Here is a 22,479-nt window from a genome sequence, read left to right as displayed (position 1 = left end):
ACCTCAACGAGGAAAAACAATACCGAATACCGATGGACTAGAAAATCTTCGGTCCATGTAATATACTTGAATATTTGGTGAAAAAACCTTGTATAATAAATGTGTATCCTCTTTATATATATTAAAAGAGAAACTCAAATAGATCATCTTCAACAATTTTGTTGACATCATCGTTTGCACACATCCATTCTTTTCTTTTCATCGACACACATACAGAAGTGTCATAATCCTCCATCCCGAGTTGCTGAAGCTTCATTCCTCCCTGACAATTGCATACTATTGTGTTTATGTTTCGAATTTGATGAACAAAATCTTAATTCTACTCTTGCTTTCAGGATTCCTCGTTCTCTGTATGGATTTTCATATCAACAAGTCAGCATCATTATCGGTAAGCTTTTATTACATATTCTGAAAGTATACGTTCTCCCGATCCCGAAACAATATATTTCTTAGAAATCCAACTCCGTATGAATTAGTTATGATTTTTATAAGATATTAAAGTTTGTCGCACACAAAAAGTTACAACGTCAAAATCTACGAAGAGAATGATTGACTTTTAGCTAAAGTCACCAAAAGGAGAATGATAGTACTCCTCGAGATAAAAATTTTGAGAAAAAAAAATGCCAAAATTTGAGTCAAAAACACATATACACACACTCACTACAACCAAAATCGTTATATACGATCCACCCCCACTCCACCATTTCCCCCTTTCTTCTCCTTTTTCTAAATCCACAGAATCGAGAAACTCTAATGTACGTACAATTGAGAAAAGGAAATCAAAATTGAGCATATGAAATGAACAACCCTCACCCCCACTCTCTTCCATTCATAGAAACGAAATTAGATCAAGCAATTAGAAGTTGATCTCCGAGAAGAACGTCGGGGAAGTTGAACCCTAACCCTCAACTTTTTTTTGCCCTGATGGATGCACTGCCACCATCGAACTAATATGTTCCCTTGAATCCACCTTATGCAATATCGACCATTCGTCACATCTGTACTGGGAAGACGATTGTCAAAGCGGAGGCAAGCGACTTCAGTTACTCCTCCTCCAGTATCAGTGGTGTGCAATAACAACATAATCACCATCACTAATCAATAGTTCAGAAACCAATGGATAATCGCATGTTCACATGGACAACAATCACACTCACCCTTGTTATTGTTCTTCTTCTATTGAAGAAGTTGTTGGATCTATATGCCCAAGAATCTTTATGGAGTGATATTGCTAATAATATATGATCCTATAGGGTCACACCTTTATCAAGTTGGCACATTTTGTATATTTATTATTAATATGATTATTAATAAATAATATCAATTCTTGTATTTTAATTAGGGAATAATTATTGTTTTATGAAAATATTAATTATAAGAGAGTGTAACTAGTTATTATTTCATATGGTATGAATTAATAAGTCTTGCACAACATTTTGGACTACTTGCATTCTTTTGTCTTTTACCTAAAGACAAAGTTTATATTTTATAAACTTGGAGTTTATAAAAAATAAAGAATCTTATTTTTTAAAAGGCATAATGATGGTGAAGGAGGTTGCTTTTTCAACCTTCCACCTTTTGTCCCACATGCTTCTAAAGGCTACCATTATCTTAGATTATTTTAATGGTTAGGCCTTACTTTTCGTAGGCTATATAAGAAATGCATGAGACTTGCATTTTTGCAAGAGTGAAGCTCTTCTTCTTCTTCCTTTCTTCTTCTCTCTAAAACCGTGATTATGAAGAAGCACCAAACGTTTGAAGTTCGGTGCTTTACTTTGGTGTTTAGAAGACCTCTTGAGTTGTTCTCCTTTAGTGCTTATTTTATTTAAGCACTTAAAGGCTTCAGACACTCAAGAATACAAGAAGGAACTAGAATTCCAAGTGCCTTACTCTAGATGGTGGATACTTGTAGAGAAGATCATACACTTTGATCTTTTGTTATCTTCATCAACACCCCAAAACCAAGTGGATTCAAAGGCTTCTAAGGTCATCTCTAAAACATCATATGGTTGGTTTTATTTCATTCTAACCTCTATAAATGGATCCATGATGGTTCGGTTTTGTTATGAACTAAAAATAATTAAACTCGTTATTTTTAAAGTCTTCCGTTGCCGGTTTTTGTGTAAAACAAACTTTTATTTCGTATCAAAACCCAACAGTGGTATCAGATCCATCTTTTATATGTTAGAATGATTTTTTATATTTGATAATCTTTGATTTTTGGAAAACAAGCATGAATTTCTTTTGGTTAAGAAAAATCTATATTTGTCCTCTTTGACAACTATTTGGTTAAAATTGTTTATTTTTATATATAACCATTTTTCATGCATTTTGGTTATATAAAAGTTGCCTTAGAAAAAAAAACAAATAGTTGTTTGTTATAATAGTTGATATGTTGTTGTGTATAAACAAGTCATTTGGACATTTGTATTGTGTTTGGTTGATATTTATTTATTCATAAGACGTAGTAGATAAATAGATAATTTTTCATTTGTTGATTTGATGTAATAAATTAGTTAGACTAGTTGTATTTACTTTAAATGTAACAAGATGAACTTGATGACCTTTTGAAGTGTCCATTTAGTCTTTTAGGAAAGACTTAATAATTCTTGTGATGACTCACACAAATTATTACTAGAGATGGCTTGGTTTATACACATTTTAATGCATGCTTCTAATGTTTATTTTATGTTAAATGTATGTTATGTTTTATGTATAAAAATGGTTTTTGCATGTCAAATAACATTTTTTTCATAAGATAATATCACTTGGAGTTTGAGTAAAAAATATTTAAAAGATAACATAAGATGTTTATAAATGGATTTTGTTGAAAATAGTTTTATTGTAAAACTTATAAATACTCAACTTTAAAATATTTGAAATGGTTTAAAAGATGTTTAAACTTTATATAAACTCCATGTCTTTATAATAAATAAAAAGTTTTTTTATTAAAAAGACTAAAATCGGTTTATAGCGTTATAACGGTAAATAATAAAACTGGTGATTATTTTTTGCATCGAAACTTAATATTTGGTGTTTTAAACATAATGCAACATGTTCATATTATACTTTATGCATGCTAAATGAGATTTAAAACATAAGTATCATCACTCAAGTTTTGGTTTATCAAAATATGACTTTTATCATAAGATGCCTAAAATTGAGTTAATAAAATAAAATGAGTTTATTCTATAAATTCATGGAGTCATAAGTTTTTGATGGTTAAAAGGAGATTTAAAATAGTGATTTTATAACTCATCCAAAACTCCAAGTCTTAATTATAAAATATAGTTTTATTAAGATTGTTACCGATTTTTAAAACCGATCTACGACTAAAGTTTAAAATACCAGATTTTAGTTTATAATTGATCGCAGTTAATGACAAATAATATGAAGTTTTATTTGTCACCTTAAGAACCTCATAACAAGTGATATGAATTTTACAAAAGGGTACATTAATTATTGGATGCATGCAATATTCGAGACCATGATTTTATAAACTATAATTGTAAAACATATATAAACCCTTATTTACAAAACTTCAAATCTATGCAATCCATTTAAAATTCACTTGGGATTTTTGCACAGTTCATATGGAATTTTGGGTCACCATATTCATTTGGGTTGTCAAAAATAGTCAAGGTGTTTTCATAGTTGCTTGTGGGAAAAAGGTCACCTAACCATTTGTGGAATAGAACTCACATGTTTTTTAAATGGATGATTTGATCAATTTCTTATGTGATAAAGGTCACCTAAGCATAAGAGTTTTGAGACATAGATGTGATAAACATGCCAAGCTAAACAATAGTTGTTTAGGATCCTACAATCTAGGAGTTACATATCGTATGCAATTAGTAATCGCTACCTACCAAGTTTGATTAAGTTTATGGGATAAAGGTCGCCTAACTATTTACTTGTTTTGTTACTTGGATCCTAGAATCTAATAAATTAATGTTTTAAGAAACAATATAAGGTATTAATTTCTAAAGACTAAATATTGAAAATACTAAATGAAACTTTGTTAAATTCTGTTGATAACTGTTAATAATTTTACTCCCTGCAAAACCTCTCTATTATTGCGTTTCAAGAGACAGTAACATTTGATGGTTATAATTTTTGTAACTGGTATAATATCTTAAGGTTCTACCTTTAAGATAAATAGAAATTATATATATTGATAGATCTCATACCTGAATAACCTCTGCAACAAGTTAGTCTGATCATGATACTTTGATTTAAGTATTATTGTGATGATGATGATATGTTTCACATCATACTGAAGACATTAACCATGACTTGCAGAAAGTCTTGGATAATTATGAAACATATCAGATATCTCATCCAGTAAAGCAGATATTCAATCAGAACACTAGAAATAGTTTCAAGTCTGTCAAGCATTGAATAAAAGGAAGTCTAAGAGATTGTGCACTCATATAGACTTATAGTTCAGTTAAGGGAAATACAACATAAATCGAGAAATCAAGAAAGGACCAAATGATTAGTGTTGTTTCTACTGTGGAAGAAACTGGATACTAAAGGAGGAATTGATCCTCTCATCTCATCAATATGAAGAAGTCTGAATTGGACAAGACTTCAGATATCTATATGATAGAACTATTTATTTTTCCATCATTCACTTGAGTATGTAAGACTTCATGTGAGACTAATAATTCAGATTATGTGTTGATGAGTGGAAGAAATAATACACTGCTTACAAACGAATGGTATTTCATGTTGAAGATATAACAAGTGTTGTTATAGTCCTTTATTTAGACAAAAGATGTTTTGTACATATTCTTATAGGGACATGTAACAGTTGTAATTTATGAATAAATCTAGATTTACTTATCGTTTAATGAATGTTCACATTCATGTTATGAAACAATGTATTATGTGTTAAAGAATATTTTCTCATAATGTTATCTATGAAGTAAATCCATAATATTTCATTAAATTAATAGTTCTAATCATAAAAACTGTATAATCAAATGATATTTGATTGGAACTTATCTATGTCATAATCATCATGAATATATAAATAAGAAATACATATACCAACTTCAAAAGGATGGAATTTTTGAAGGCAAATGAGCTTGATTCATTTGATATATGTGAATCATATTTGTATGGGAAGATGTTTCACAAGTGTCTTTATCTATTAGTAGTTAAAGAACAAAAGGCTTAACAAAGAGTTATACATAAGTGATGTATGTAATCTGAAACATCCCAAAAATGCGACCCAAAAGTTCTTGTTTTAATATTACTAAAAATCACATCATCAATGTCATATACACTAAGAACCATAGGATGAATAACTCAAAAGTCAAAGTAAATGTGTCAAAACAAAAACTGTATCAATCATATCAAAATATCTGAATAAAACCCCCAGGATAAAACTGAAGCTGTGGTGTGTGCGATGTCATCATCCCGAGCTCTTCCCCTTGCTAGCGGAAGTACCTGAAACCAAAACTGAAACTGTAAGCACAAAGTTTAGTAAGCTCCCCTGAACTACCACATACTATACAATAACATATAAACACATACTGGGCCTTGCCCACTACATCGGACCGAAATCCAGAAACTGCATCAGACCGAAGTCCGGAAACTACATCGGACCGAAGTCCGGAACTAACCATGGCCTTGCCCTCTGCATCAGACCTTAGTCCGGAAACTGCATCGGATCGAAGTCCAGACACTAACGAGGGCCTTGCCCTCTGCATCGAACCGAAGTCTGGAAACTGACTGAACATAGCATAGCATCATCATAACTACTAGCATAAACACATTTACTTCATACTGCATCAAACCGAGGTCCGGAACACATAACACAAAGACATGCTTGAATCACAAGGACATCAAGCACACTGAACTACTGCATCGGACCGATGTCCGGAACTACTGCTGACTAAATGGGTCGGCATTGTGTCCGTAGACCCGTTCCTACTGGAAGGAAACTCACCTCGCAACGCTGGCTGCTGAGATGGTAAATCTGAAATTATCTTACTGCTGCTCCGGAACTCCCCGACTACAAATCCCATAAACACTAAATCAAATACTGATAACTAATCTCAAGGTAAAATGAATATTTACCCCAGGTCAAGTCAACTTTCAGTTAACAAGACTCACCGAGTTGGGCCGCCAACTCACCGAGTCCCCAACATCTATTCTAATCCTCTACTCATTTCTACTCGTCGAGTTTGGAAAAGACTCGACGAGTTCTTATTCGATACTAATATCGATTCTAATCTTCATCCGAATCACCGAGTTGTATGAACAACTCGTCGAGTTCCCCTTCAACTGAAGAACACACCCTGTCTTTGACTCGCCAAGTCGTATGAACAACTCGTCGAGTATGACTGCTTCCAGATCCAAGTCTTAACTCACTGAGTCCTTACTCTACTCACTACATAGGCTCGCTACTACTGAACCGGGAATCTAAGACTCACGGCCTGACTCGTCGAGTCGGAAGAACGACTCGCCAAGTCCTAAGCATGCAGATTCCATACAGTCGTTTTTAATCAACTTTAGTGCATCCAATTCGTAGATCTAAGCTTCTGGGACTATTTGGACATGTAAAGTTGCTAACTTTACGTGTATTTAAGATGCAATGAAGCAATAACACTCATACTTTGCTATTATGGAAGGTTTCTTGACTAAAACAAAGCCATGGCTGCCAAAAGGTGGTCTCTTTGAGCTTCTGGAGCTCAAGGGTGGCTAGATCTAAGATATGACTCGATCACAAGGATTTATCACAAGGATTTGGGGGCATTGAGCTTAAAACCAACAATTTGGGGACAAACTAGATCTATTAGGGTTTCGGGATCTACTTTTTCTTCCTTGAGTTCTTCTACCTTCTCCTTCTGCTCCTTGCTCCAAAATGCACCCAAAAGTTCCTTCACAAGGCAAAGATCACTCACACACACTTCATGGAGGCTAGGGTTTCGGGAATAAGTCTTTGGGAAGTGAAGGAGGCTGGTTTGGGGCTATAATGACGTTTAAATAGGGTGCAAACCCTTGAAATTAGGGTTTCATCCAGACTGACAGACTCGCCGAGTCCGAGAATATGGACTCGTCGAGTCGCCAACTTAAACCACGTGCAAATCCCGTCTCTACTCGACGAGTCGGGCTACTGACTTGTCAAGTACCCCTTAAGAAATGAAAATTACTTTATTTAAATCACATACCAGAAATGGGGCGTTACATAATCTTTTTAAATCCATGAATAGATTTGGTGATAGGTGTTTATTCAATTTCACCGACAACTTTTATTCGTCGTTGATGAAACCTTTTGATTTGATCAAAAATTTCATAGTGAAGATTGAAATACGACTTAATGAGATCATCATTAACCTTTCGTTGTGATAAAGAAAATGAGTTTTGTAAACGAAGTCTTCTTGGAACATCTTAGGAGATGTGGAATTGATTCATAACTTATTCCGACAAAGGCCCTCACTTGTCATTGGTATGTTTCTTGTGGCACAAGATCACCTGTTCACTTGAATTTATCTTTTGATATTCAAGGTAGCCTTCGAATTCTCTAGTGGGATAGGGTGACAAGGCTACTGGTTGAATGTCGATAGTACATGTTTTTGAAGAGGATAAGGATAGACCCTGCAGTCTATTATATGATGTTTTACGAGAACTAATTACTTTATAAATTTTTGGAATTATGCTCACTGCAACAAATATATATTGAATATATATTTCCAACCAAACAAGTGGATTAGATACTTATATTAGACTAAAGATGAAATGGTTTATCCTTATCTAAAAGATATGGAGTCATTGAGCTCATGTTAGACAATAAACTTAACCATTCTAGTATTTACTAACTGCATTTATATAGAATATCTTAAATGATTTTTTAGGATGAAGTTTCTACTAATCCCACTAATTTTCATTCCATAAGACAAGTAATTAGAAAGTTCTTTTTCTAAGTGGGAGCAATTTGGAGATTTAAGAGCGAAAGAACCATACACTAAATGCATCATAGTTTGGAACTAGCAATTTTTTAACTGTTGTTGAATCTGCTCAATGGTTGATCAGAAACTAATAAAACACATAAAGATGCATTTGTGTATGATTATCAAGTATGGGCTTGATTAATCTTCCTCGATATAGTTTAAATATAAAGAGTAAGTGAGTTTTCAAGGGAGAAAACAGACATGAATGAAACTATTTCCAAGATTTAAGCTAACATCTCAAAGTAAGAATCTTCTTTCTTATAATTTGATTACATAGTGTGATTTAATTATGAATCGATGACTCTTGTGTTTTCTACAAAGCTGGTGGGAGCGTAGTAACATTCCTAATGTCATATATAGTTGACATATTAATTCATGGAATAAGGATCTATATAGCTAGATCATGGAAACGTAAAGGATTAAGTAAAATTGCATTAATTGTTAAGGATCTTAAAGAGTTTAAGATAAAGGACTCTGAGAGAGTCGTCTTGTCAAATACCATATGGCATGTTTTTGAGCAAAATCCTCTTGTAAATGTTTTTGAACTAGATAACATGATTGTATTCCATATGCTGCTGCAATTGGAGAAATCATATATGTCATGATTATGCATAAAGGCCAGATAAGTCGTATGCTTAGAGCATGTCGAATGATACCAGTATAATCCGAGAACAAGTCATTGTGTGACTTATAGGAACATTATATAGTACTTGTGAGAACTAGAGAAATATTCGTAGTCTACGGAGTATTTGAAAGAAAGTTATGTTTAAAGTTGTTACACATGTGCTAAATTTTCAAATAGATTGAGATGACTCTTAGTCATAATTGGGCGTATCCTCATTATGAATGAAGAGTTAGTTACATGGATAGTGGTTCCATGTATATTTTAATTACTATTACACATCAGAGTTAGAGTACCTCATGGTTTGGAGAACCACATACAAAGATGCTTAATGTATAGTTCATTATGACTATGAGTAATCCCATTACGCAAGTATTGGTATCTAAGTCATATTCAAGCATCTAATTCATTCTCGTTAGTTTCTCTTTATATATGAATTATATATATAACTGAAAATGATTGTATTCACAAAGTTTATACAAATCAAGTTTGTTAAATCTACTTAACAAAGCTGCTTCATTAGCTAAAGCATGAAAGTTAAGTTGGTGCTATAGGGCCTTGTCGACATAAGTGGATGTATTGATTGTAATTTAGTATTTAGATATTGGAACAATAAAGCAACATATATTATAATGAATGATATATTGGATATGAGTATTTCATTAAATAATTGTTGTGTTCTATATTAGCATGCTTAAATCCTTGAATAACTAGGTTATTCTAAATGTCCATAGTCGTTCATAGTTGTGGGAGCATCTATGAGGAGTATTTCATTAAATAATATGAGTGGATTGGTGGATTCTCATAGAGATGAGAATGGCAAAGAGCTGCTACCAACTTCATAGGAACTTGATTGGGAGAATAAGTGTTGGACATGACCCGCATCAAAACCACTTTATGGATCGTAGTCAAGAGTGATGTTTTGATGAAGGTTGTATCTTTTCAATCTTAGACCTAAGATACATATTTGTGACTTGAGGTGTAGGGATTGTTGTGCTTAGACAGGGTTCAATGCTCTTTTGTAAAGAGGCACTCATAAAGGCCATCGTTGGGTATGGCATGAACTGCATTGATAGGCGTATGTAGTCAACATGATATTTGTATTCTTAGACCTAAGATTAATATATGGGACTTGAAGTGTAGGGATTGTTCTGTTTAGACAAGGTTCAACACTATTTCGTAAAAGGCATTCATAAAGGCCATCGTTGGGTATAACATGAACTACATTTATGGGTGTATGTATTCAAGATGGGATTTGTCCCTCTTATTCGTTGAGAGCATGACATCTAAGGCCTTAGTTAAATTTGAACACTAAATGAGATTGATTGCGATCCAAATCTAATGTTAGACATGATGTCTGAGACAAAGGAATAATAGATACCACACCTTTAGTAATAATTGTAGCTTAGAGCTCCTGAAATTGGCTGTTGATGAGATGACACCCTTCGTATGTTGTTAGGGGCAGTAGCCCGTTGCTAGATGTCAGCTACTGTCTATGTCATTCTATAATGAATCTTGTGCAATTGGGAGATTGTTGGATCTATATGCCCAAGAATCTTTATGGAGTGATATTGCTAATAATATATGATCCTATAGGATCACACCTTTATAGAGTTGGCACATTTTGTATATTTATTATTAATATGATTATTAATAAATAATATCAATTCTTGTATTTTAATTATGGAATAATTATTGTTTTATGAAAATAATAATTATAAGAGAGTATGACTAGTTATTATTTCATATGGTATGAATTAATAAGTCATGCACAACATTTGGACTAGCTAGATTCTTTTGTCTTTTACCTAAAGACACAGTTTATATTTTATAAACTTGGAGTTTATAAAAAAAATAATCTTACTTTTTAAAAGGCATAATGATTGTAACACCGTAAATTCTCAAACAAAAATTTCATTTTTAAAACACATAATTCTCATTCACACATTTCCCCAAAACCCCAAAGTTTCAATTATAAAAAACACAAATCCATAATTGTTTGAATAAAAATCAAGTATCCTTAAAACATAACTCAATCTTGTTTGTACAATCAAGCTGGCGCCTTCCCACAATCCTGACAAGTACCTGAAACACATATCACATAACACGGGAAGCACAAAGCTTAGTGAGTTCCCAAAAATACCACACACATCTCATTAGCCTCTCATGGCTATATCTCAATAAAGACTCTCTAGTCGATGTGTCTCAGTGGAGACCCTCCGGTCCCACAACTCGGGTTAGACCCTTCGTTCCTAACTCAATAAAGCTCAGAATAATACACAACATAAATCACGAAGACATAATGTAGGATATCACAACACTCAATAATAGCATACAAGACCCTCCAGTTACACAAGTTACCATCATGGTAAGTATAGTGAGAAGACTCACCTCGACAAAAAGCGAGTAAACCTCGTACCCCTCGAACGGTCTAATCTCCGCCTACATGTCATAATTATCTCTAATTAACACTTATAACCTCAAATCTAAATAAATTTGGTCAACCTCTATCTCTAACTCTTGGAATCGGTAAAAGACCATTTTACTCCTCCATGGTCTCCATAATCCAAGTCTTGACCAAACCCTAAAAGTCAACAAAAGTCAACAATCGAGTCAACAATCCCTGTTGACCCAACTCGGCAAGTGCACCTATGTAACTTGTTGAGTCCCTCTTGTCCTCAGAAGAATCGGGAAAACTCCAACTAAACTCGTCGAGTTGTCTCGTCAACTCGCCAAGTTGTAGCGTGTCCAACCTATCAGTGAAAAACCCTAACTGACTCGTCGAGTTGGCTCATGCACTCATCGAGTCCCTCTTGACCAATTCTCATTCAGCCGATTCTAAGTAGAAATATTGTCCCAAACTCTAGATCTTACTTCCCAAGGCTGAAATACCACGTAAAGTTGGAAGCTTTACGTCCATGCATGGCACCTAGGGCTTGAATTGCCAAAACAAGCTCTATTATAGGGTTTCATGCATAAAGGCTTGCCTCTAGCTTGATAAAGCTTGGGTCTTTGGTCTCAAAGGATCTCCTATAGTCCAGATTGAAGGTTTCAATCTCATGACATGCTAAAGTGACTCAATAATGAAAAGATGGATGGGAGAAAACCCTAAAACTCCCCAGAATGAGATCTAACAAAAGAAATGGACAAGATGGTAGCTTTTTACCTCCAAACAGAAGCTAATCACTAATGAACATTGGATCCAAAGTCCCTCCTTGATCCAATTCATTTTGCTCTCCAAATCTCCTTCCAAAAATGCACACAAACAATCAAATTAATCCCTCTCTCTCTCTCTCTCACAATGAGTGGAACTCGTCTAGGGTTTCTCACAAAGCTCTAAAGTGACAAGGGTGGCATAAATGAGGGCTTAAGGTCCTTTAAATAGGACACAAACCCAGAAAATTAGGGTTTCCTTGCACAACTCCTACTCGTCAAGTTGGGGTCCTCCGACTCGTTGAGTAGACTCCAAAAAATCTTGCGGCCATAATCATCTCTACTCGGCGAGTTGGTGTTCCCCAATGCGTCGAGCTTCCCTGTCAAAAGAAATAAAATAATTAAATAGTGTACCTGGAAGTCGGGATGTTACATTTCTCCCCCACTAGAATCAGACTTCGCCCGCGAAGTCATCCTCCAGAAACAACTCGGGACACTACTCTCGCATCTCAGACTCTGGCTCCCAAGTCCAGTCAGATCCCCTCTAATGCTGCCACTGAACCTGAACCAAGGGCACCTCTTTATTCCTCAAGACTTTCAGCTTCCTCTCCAAGATCACTATCCGCCTCTCAATGTAGTTCAGGCTCGCATCCACCTGAATGTCCTTTAAAAGGACCACTGCCGTCTCATTGGCTACACACTTCCTCAGCTGGGAGACATGGAAGGTGTTTTGAATATGACTCAACTCTGCAGGTAGCTCCAACCGATAAGCTACCTTACCCACTCGGGCAGTCACTCTGAAATGGCCAATGTATCTAGGGCCCAACTTGCCCGACTTCGTGAATCAAATCACCCTTTCCATGGTGACACCTTCCGTAGGACAAAATCTCTGACCTGGAAATCTAAATCGGATCGTCGCCAGTCTGCGTAACTCTTCTGACGACTCTGGGCCATCAGTAACCTCTTCCTGACATGTTGGATCTGTTCTATCATCTTGAGCACTATCTCAGTGCTCCTCATCACTCTCTGCCCTACCTCCCCCAACAGATAGGAGTTTGACACCTCTTCCCATATAAGAGCTCAAAGGGAGGCATACCTATACTGGAATGGTGGTTGTTTTTGTAATAAAACTCAGCCAAGGGAAAATATGTGACAACCCAAAATTTCTATCTTGTAAAACCAATCAATTCAATCAAAAGTCAAACTTGTTTCTGCTATCTTTTAGCATTGTTAAGGGTCTGTTTGAGTATTCTAAGCCTAGTACATTCAAGGATTGTGTGTTAGGATGTGTTAACTAAAGTTCATTATGATACATTCAAGCCGGAAACTCCATCACAAGGAGTTTACGGTCGTAAACTCTTGGCAGTCGTGAACCTTTCCTTATATAATATACTTCCTTCATTATTTCTTCACTTCTCACATCTTCAAGTCAAGAACACTCATTTCTCTCTCAAGTATCATCAAGAAGACTTCCTTTTCTCTTCAAATTTGTAGACGATTCTTCCATTTTTTTTTCTTGATATCCTTCTTGATCTTGTAAAACCCTTTGATTTCATCCATGAATTAAACTCTTTTAGGATAGGTCTTCAAATTTTCATCTTTTCAACAAGAACACTAAGAACACCAAGAACACACACTAGCTCTTTGGGCCGAAATTACCCCATTCAAGCTTCCAAAACGTAAATATGCTTTCCATATACTTGTTTTCCATTAGAAGCACTTGATTAACCACCAAGAAACAACCATTTTATGCTTGATCTTTAAAAGTTTATGGTCGTAAACCCTTCAAGTGGCCGTAAACTGTTCATAAGATCTTGGTGGCCGTGAACCCTTCAAGCCATGTCCGAAAACCCTTCAAGTTCATGTGTTGGCCGTAAACTCCTTGGTCGTGAACACTCTTGGGCCGTAAACACATTGGCCGTGAACACCCCTTGGCCGTAAACACACCCTTGTGTGGCCGTGAGCTCCCTTTATACAATCATATGTGATTGTAACACTTCATCCCAAGTGTTTCCTAGTCCCTAAGGTTGTTCCCCTACATGATTAGTTGTTATGTACACTAATTATATACATATATGTGTCATTATATGCTTAATAGGATCCGTTTGTGCTCAAGACATCACTTGGCCTATTTAGCATCCTATATCGATCTTTCATTCGAATCAATCACTGCAGGTGAGTTCATACCCCTAAACTTATCTTTTAAATGATTTAATGTTTTTATGGGGGAATACAAGTAGAAAGCAATATATTTATAATATCAACCACGTGTGATTTATAACTATCAAACAAGAGGATTTCTTATACTTCAAAATTGTGTTATCAAACAAACTGTTTCAAATCATTTTATAAACTGAAATCAAGTCATCAATAACCATTCAAATGGTTAAAACTCCTTTATATAAAATCTTTATTGTTTTACCAAAACTCTTTTAAACTTATATATTTTCAAAATCATGTATATATAGATATAGTTATATAAATAAGGTTGACAGGGCTTAGGACTGATAACTCGCTTTATTTCTTGTTCCTTGTTTGGTTCTGGAGTTAGGGTATCAGTTGTTTGTCGAAGTGTCATTTGAATCTTAGTTATATATTATGTATATGTATTTAGATATAAAAGTTCTTCCAATTAGTTCAATAGCTTTGGGTAGCAAAGGTGTACAAACATGATCAATCATTCAAACAATAGTACTTGTAAACTATAATATGTATAATTTAAAGGATTACTACTCACTATTTCTAGAACAATGAAACTTAGAAGAGTTAGTTCATACATGAGTCAATTCAACCATACTATAACAAGAACAAAAGGAACATACTATACACTAGAACAGAAAGAACATACTAGACACTAGAACAGAAGGAACATACTATACACTAGAACAGAAGGAACATACTACACTAATACAAGAAAAATATAACATTAATGTGAGCCACTACTTCATGGCATGGCAATATACTATTGTGTCACGTTTAGTAACCAGAGTCTCTTGGAGGGAGAGCGTGAGTTTGTGTATATATCTATACGGGATTGACAATCCTACACCGTGCCGCTAGCTACAGTGGGACCTGCAGGTTTAAGGGTGACGAATCTCATACCATTTTGAACGTCCTGTTTTACCTGTCAATCAAGTATGGTTATAATCTCATCACATTTTACCTTAATTAAACAATTGGTTTAAGGTAGTTAGTACAATGATAGTTACTATATACAATACTACTATACATCTTCATTTTCCCATTATATTCATATAGTAATCTTCTCACATAAATGGAAATGTAAACTATTTTATGGTAATGATAGTCATACTTGGGAAAAACACTCACTTTTACAAAAGAACAAACATACATAATAGTCAGGTCTTGGTAGAAGACTACATTTCATTATAAGTGGAAAATATAGGATTTTCTAGGAGATACAAACATTTACATCAAACTTATACAAACGTTGACACTAAAATACTTATGAACTCACCAGCTTAAATGCTGATCTACTCTTTCAAAATAACTTGTAATCTCAGGTCACCAGTAGATAGGTACATTGACCGGGTTTTGAGAAGACGAAGCACATTCGAGACTCATCTTTTATTTTGATTTATATTTTGGTGTTTTTCAAACTATACACAGAACACACTTGTATTAAATTATATTATTAATGCAATGGATGATGTTGTTGCTTGTTTACTATTGTGCATTGTTATGATACTATACATGATGTCCTCTGCCCCCTGAACGTTTCTGCCATTCTGGTTTGGGGTGTGACAAAATATGTGTCCCAACTTCCACCAAAGTCCATAACACATGCATGCAACATGTTCTCGAGCGTCTGAATCATCCGCTCACTCTGCTCATCTGTCTGTGGGTGATATGTTGTATTGAAGTGCAACCGGGTACCCAACTCCTCATGAAATTTCTTCCAAAACCCGGAAGTAAAACGCACATCTTGATATGAAACTATCGACATCGACACTCCATGCCGTGCCACCACCTCTTGAACGTAGATCTCGACCAATTTCTCAGCAGGAGAGTTCTCACTAATTGCCATAAAGTGAGTACTCTTCGTTAACCGGTCTACAACCACCCATATCGCGTCAACGCCTCGCGCAGTACTCGGTAATTTGGTGATAAAATCCATAGAAATCTGCTCCCACTTCCACTGGGGAACCTCTAAAGGCTATAACTTGCCATGAGGACGCTGATGCTACGCCTTGACCCGACGACAAGTCAAACACCTCTCGACTACCCAAGCTATATCTCTCTTCATACAGGGCCACCAATAATCCCTTTTTAAGTCCAAATACATCTTGGTGGCCCTTGGATGAATCGAGAATCTTGACTGATGAACCTCCTTTTTTAAAATACATCGAGCTTTGCCTGTATATGGCACCCAAATCCGCCCTCGGAAAGTCATAAGTGTTGGAAAAAGGTATCTAAGCCCATAACTGTAATTGGTAACTACTTGACCCGATAGTAGCATGGTCCATTTGGGTTGCATTCATCAAAGCAATATGTTAGGAAGGATATTTGGGTAAAAGGTTAGTTATGATTTACTAATATATTATAAGTATAATATGTTAATTGAGGAATCATATTATTTAATTAGTATTGATCAAGAATTAATTTAGTGATCAAAAGTGACTAATTAAATTGCTACATATGAGTTGGGCTAATAATCCATGGTTTGAGTTGTGATGGGCTTATGGGTTAATCCATTAAGTGGTTATCCAAATCACATGGATGGATCATAAGCTTATGGGTGTGGATTAGGGTTACACAGGACCCTTGATATTCTAGACACACACACACACACACACACACACACACATATATATATATATATATATATATATATATATATATATATATATATATATATATGAATCTCCAAGCCTAAAATTGGTTACCACTTGCTATTCCAAGAAGAGAATCCGATTTCTAATCTCCATAACCTCTCCATATTCATCCTAAATTGTTCTTGGTGTTTTGTGATTCCATTTGAGGCATCACACTATTGGTGCTAAGCTTTCTTGAGGCCAAGTTATTCAAGCTACTACACAAGGTAATATTTCCAACTAGTTTTTATGATTCAAATATCACCTTGCATACTAGTTTAGGCTTCATGCTTTTGGAAAATGTTTATTGCATGTATAATTAGAGAAAACTTAGATCCAAAGCATTAGGGTTGTATGTGCACAAAAATAATATTAGAGTACATAAAACCCAACAATAAGCCCCCGACTATCCGTCCCAAACTCGAAAATCTGCTCCATCACCCGCTCTCTCTTACGGTTCTCTGGTCTCGCTGCTACCACCTGGGCCTCTCATATGGTATCTAAGACTGGAGTTATCACTCACATCCTCATGCATACATCTCAGATCGGAGCACTCACGGCTCTACGACTCACGGCATGGGCTGCCACATTAGCTTTACCAGGGTGATACAGGATCTCACAATTGTAGTCTTTCATTACATCTAACCACCTCCTTTGTCTCATAATCAGATTGGACTGATCTATAAGGTACTTTAGGATCTTATGGTCTGTATATATGGTGCACCGGACACCATAAAGATAGTGGCGCCAAATCTTGAGGGCGAACACCACCGCCCCCAACTCCAAATCATGGGTGTGATACCTCGTCTCATGAGGCTTCAACTGCCTCGATACATATGCAATCATGTGTCCCTTTTGCATGAACACAACACCCATCCCTGATATCGATGCATCACAATAAACTACAAATTCCTCCACTCCCTCGGGAAGGGCTAACACTGGGGCTTCGCACAATCTCTAGCGAAGAGTCTCGAATGAGTCCTACTGCTCGGGCCCCTAGACAAAAGTAACACCCTTCCTAGTCAATCTGGTAAGAGGAACGATAATCTTGGAGAAATCCCTGATAAATCTCTGGTACTAGCCTACCAGGCCAAGAAAACTCATGATCTCGGATGGGGCCTCGACGCCTCCCATAGCATAACCGCCTTAATCTTGGTTGGGTCGACCAAGAGCCCATTATGATTAACGAGGTGTCCTAAGAACTGGACCTCTTGTAACCAAAAATCACACTTAGAGAATTTGGCATAAAGCCTATCCACCCTCAATACCCCAAGAATCTCTTGAAGATGCTCCTCGTGCTGCTCTCTGGACCTCGAGTACACCAAAATGTCATCGATGAAAACGATCACCGACCTGTCCAACATGGGCCTGCACACCCGGTTCATGAGATCCATGAACGATGCTAGTGCGTTGGTGAGCCCGAAATGCATCACTACAAACTCGTAGTGCCCATAACGAGTCCTAAAGGCGGTCTTCTGAATATCCTCCTCGCAAACTCTCATATGATGATACCCATATCTCAAATAAATCTTGGAAAACCAAGACGTCCCCTCCAACTAATCGAATAAATCATCGATCCTCGGTAGTGGATAATGGTTCTTGATCATCAGCTTGTTCAACTCCCGGTAATCGATGCACATCTGGTGTGAACCATCCTTTTTCTTGACAAAAATGATCGACGCTCCCCATGGTGAGCTACTGTCACACCCCCAAACCAAGGATGGTGGAAACGTCTGGGGGTGGCGGACTTCATGTATAGTATCACAACAACGAGTATAATAGTGCTCAAAGTAAATACAACCATCATAAATATAATTGAAAAAGTTACACCAAAGTATATGTTTACATGTTTCAAATCAATTACATTATGAGGACAAAATGAACTATTTGACGATTCAACGTCCCATCCTCAAAATGCTATTGGTTTTCATATTTCACTTATTTCCTGAGAATACAAGTTGTTTGAAAAAGTGTCATCACAAAGGTTGGTGAGTTCATAAGTTTTTGAGATAAGGAGTTTGGAAACCGTTCTTTGTAATGTGTTGTGTGTCACCAAGAAAAATCCAATATTTTCCTTTTAAAAGTTATGTGGTCCTAAATCCCAGGACGAAGAATAAACAAGTATTTTCCACACTTAATGATATAACCCTGGTTTTAAATCGGCATAAAACCCTTTTTGATTTGAGGGAAAATCCCGTAATGAATGATGTGTAGTCTTAAATACCAAGACCGAAAGTGTACAGTAATATCCGTACATATTGAGGTAGAAAGTGATTTTAAATTGACATAAAACCCATTTTGATTATGAAAATTCCTGTAAACTTTATGAGTTGTTAATTTCTTATGTGAGTCGCTATAATCATACTATGACTGAATGAACCTGCCACGAAGTTTCTCAGGCGTCGCGAAACTGATATGACATTTGTCACCACAGACTTGCCGGTCTAGCTGTTGCATGCAGCTCAGGTGTGGGGTGTCTAACCCAATATAGATCTATACACAATTATCACGTTCTCGCTACAAGAGACTCTGGATATAACTACCAGGAATTTGGATCTCGTACTTGGACGTACGGGAAGAGAATGTCTCACAATTTAAGTTAACAAGTCTACGTGTGGTGTGCGTGAGTGTAAAACCTTTTTCTGTGGGAATAAAACCTTCCGAATTGTGTTTGATGTGTTAATGGAAACATAAACGATACCTATTATAGTTTATCAAAACGTTTAAATGTAATAGTTATGACTTTGTTTATTATGGTTAACTACTGTATTTGTGAAGGTAAAAACCCTTTTGTTTATCGATATGTATATGTACTTTTTACTAAAGTGAAGCAACATGCATTATAACAACAAATTAATTACCACACTTTTGTAGGTAAAAATCCATTTGTTTTCTGATGTATGGCTATATACTAAGTTAAAATGTCATCTATTTGTAAGAACATATTTTCACATAAAGATATACACCTTGCTCAACATGATACAAGGTGAAATGAAATTGATAGCATTTTTCTGTTGTTAATATTTTCATTTACTATTCTTAGAAAATTTATAGAAAAATCATCAAATGTCCAAATCAGAATCCGTAAATTCTGAGAGTTTAGGAAATAAGTTTAGTTTGATCATAATTTTTATTATGAATTTTAATGACCTCCAACTTGTGTGAAAAAGTCCATAATCACTGACTGGTCCGAATTGATGTTTGAAATGATAGGCAGTTTTGTAAAAATCACCATAAATTGTAGAAAAATCGTATGGTGATGTGCAAGTAGTAATTTTAAAGCTAAGAACTGGAACTATTTGCATCTAAAACAGTTTTGATGAAGGCTGTTAGAAAATTTTAGTTATGTTCTTGTTGTTTTAACTTGTATTCCCCCCCCTCCCCTAAAAACTTAAGAAAACATGAAAATGTAGGGGTATGAAGTCACCTTATATGATTTCAGTAGATGGATGATGGAGAAAGGTAGTGTTCCACTCAAGAACGCTAAGAAGATGTCTTGAAGGTTCGAAGATCTAACACAATGATGATGGAGTTTGTTTAAGAAATCAATGATTTGAGTATGAGGACGTGAAACAATCATGGAAATGATGAAGATACTTACCAAATGGAGAAGGAAAGCCTTGGAGATCCCGAAATTGAGAGAGAAGAGTTGAGAGAAAAGTGTTTGATCTTTTGGTGGAGAATGAGAAAATGAATGAAAATGAGGAGAGAGGTTGATTTGTTCCAGCTCTTAGAACGTGGGAGGGGCTGATGATTAATGGAAAGGTACAAGGAAGTGACTAGGGATGGTGGGGAGGAGTGTGGGTTAGTCATGGAGTGGGTATGGTGGTTGCTTGTATCATAATACAAAGAAAGTCAACATTTAACCTTTGTACTTCACCCACTCTTCATGGATAAGGTTTTATCCACAAAAAAGTGATTTATGAATAAATATGGGGCCTTATATGTTAAAATAAAGTTTTGGGTGAAAATTTCACGTTAAAATGATGAAAAACGGGTTAAAAATGAAATCGTGGTCGAAAACCGGGAAGAAATGCTATTCCTGCGAGGCTTCTTGCAAGGGGGGCCGAAGGTGGCTAGGTTCGGTCCTTAGAAGGTTGGGACCGAAGGCTCGGGTGAATCAGGAAGCGAAATGGAGCGAAAGGAGGTAAGAGGCGAAATGGGCCGAAGGTAGCTTCGGTTCCTTGTGCGAGGTTAGGGCCCGAGAGCACCCTTCAGGTTCGGTCCTCCTATTTTCGGTTCAGCAGCCTTCGCTTATGATGCCTTCGCTTCTGACACCTTCGCTTCTGACAAGTTCGGTTCCTAAGAGGGGTTTCGGGTCCTTAAGAGGGTTCGGCTTCTTAAGAGAGGTTTCGGATCCTTAAGTCTATTTTATCCGTTTTTACCCCGTTTTAAGCGGTTTTTGACTTGGTTAAGGGTCGGGATGACCCGAAAGACTACAAAAAGTTTAAGGAATTTTTGAGAGAGATTTGGGAGAGATTTCACATTCTTGGAGAGATTTGGGAGAGATTTGACCTACTTGGAGAGATTTCTCATACAAAGAGAGATTTGGGAGAGATTTCACATACAAAGAGAGATTTGGGAGAGATTTCACATTCTTGGACAGATTTCTCATACAAAGAGAGATTTGGGAGAGATTTGACATTCTTGGAGAGATTTCTCATACTTAGAGAGATTTGGGAGAGATTTCTCATATTTAGAGAGATTTGGGAGAGATTCTAGATAAAGAGAGATAGAGTGAAAACAATTGAGAGAGGTTTCGTGTGTGACATTTGTGAGTGTTTGGGAAGATCATAAATGTCTAAACCAGACATCTTTTGGGAGATATTCAAGATAGTTGATCTTAAGTCCTTAATATGACACCCAATATGAAATATTAAGGCTAGGACCCAACAAACTATTTTATAACTTAGAAGAGGTATGCCGTAATCCAAGCTATAAAATATTTGAAGGTAGGTGAATGACGATTCACCAATTTCCACCAAGATAAACGAAATGTATAATTAGGTTTTAATTGGTTTTGAAACTCCTAGATCTTTGAGATTCATTGAACTTTTCAAAGGCATGTTTCAATCTCGAGTGTGCCCTTCAGGTTTTGTGACTGGGATGCCGAGGATCACAAAACAAGGTGTGAAGTAACCATGCAAATCACTTGGTACCCTTAATAAATTACCCCTCAATCGATGTGACGGTTAACCACACACGCTCCATCGATACTATGATAAATATTAAGTCACCCTTTACCTACCTTGTTAAGTCCAAGTTAGTGTGCCGGTTAACCACACACGCTCCACTAACGACTTAGACAAAGTGTAAAGTGTAATTTCATGGATTAGCACCTTATTCACATTTTTCCTAAGTAACTAAGATTGGGTATTATTAAGAGTTTAGTTACTTAGTATTTTTCATTAATACTTTTAATGAAGGGAGAATTCTAGTCCTGTCAAACCCGTTCGGCTAACGACCCTCCACCAGTCAAGCAAGCGGTGGGTGAGAGTGGACACCCATTAAGTTGCCATTTTATAGGCAACAACCTTATACCCACCTTATAGACCGGCTTCGTGAATGAGGCGTACTAGCGGTAAGACTGACTTTACTCTTATACATATATATATTATTAACTTATAATATTATAAAGTATAAGGGTTGAATTTTAACTTTTAAAATTCTAAGGGCTAACTTGGAATTAAAGTATTCATACTTGAAAACTTTTCAAATTCCAAAACTTGAGGGCACGTTTTGAAACTATTCAAAACTAATTAATTCCATAACTTATGTGTTTAAAGTAGTTTTAATCCAAAAACTCTTCAAGTTCCATAACTTGAGGACAAGTTATGGAAGACTTTAAACTAATAAAAGAACTAACTTTTTCTTTATTTTATAACTTATGGATTTAATTATGGTT

The sequence above is a fragment of the Lactuca serriola genome, chromosome 2, assembly GCF_051521515.1.
Source record: "Lactuca serriola cultivar US96UC23 chromosome 2, Lser_US96UC23_V15, whole genome shotgun sequence".
Classification (NCBI taxonomy): Eukaryota; Viridiplantae; Streptophyta; class Magnoliopsida; order Asterales; family Asteraceae; genus Lactuca; species Lactuca serriola.
The sequence above is the reverse complement of the archived record's forward strand: the minus strand, read 5'-3'. Positions refer to the sequence as shown.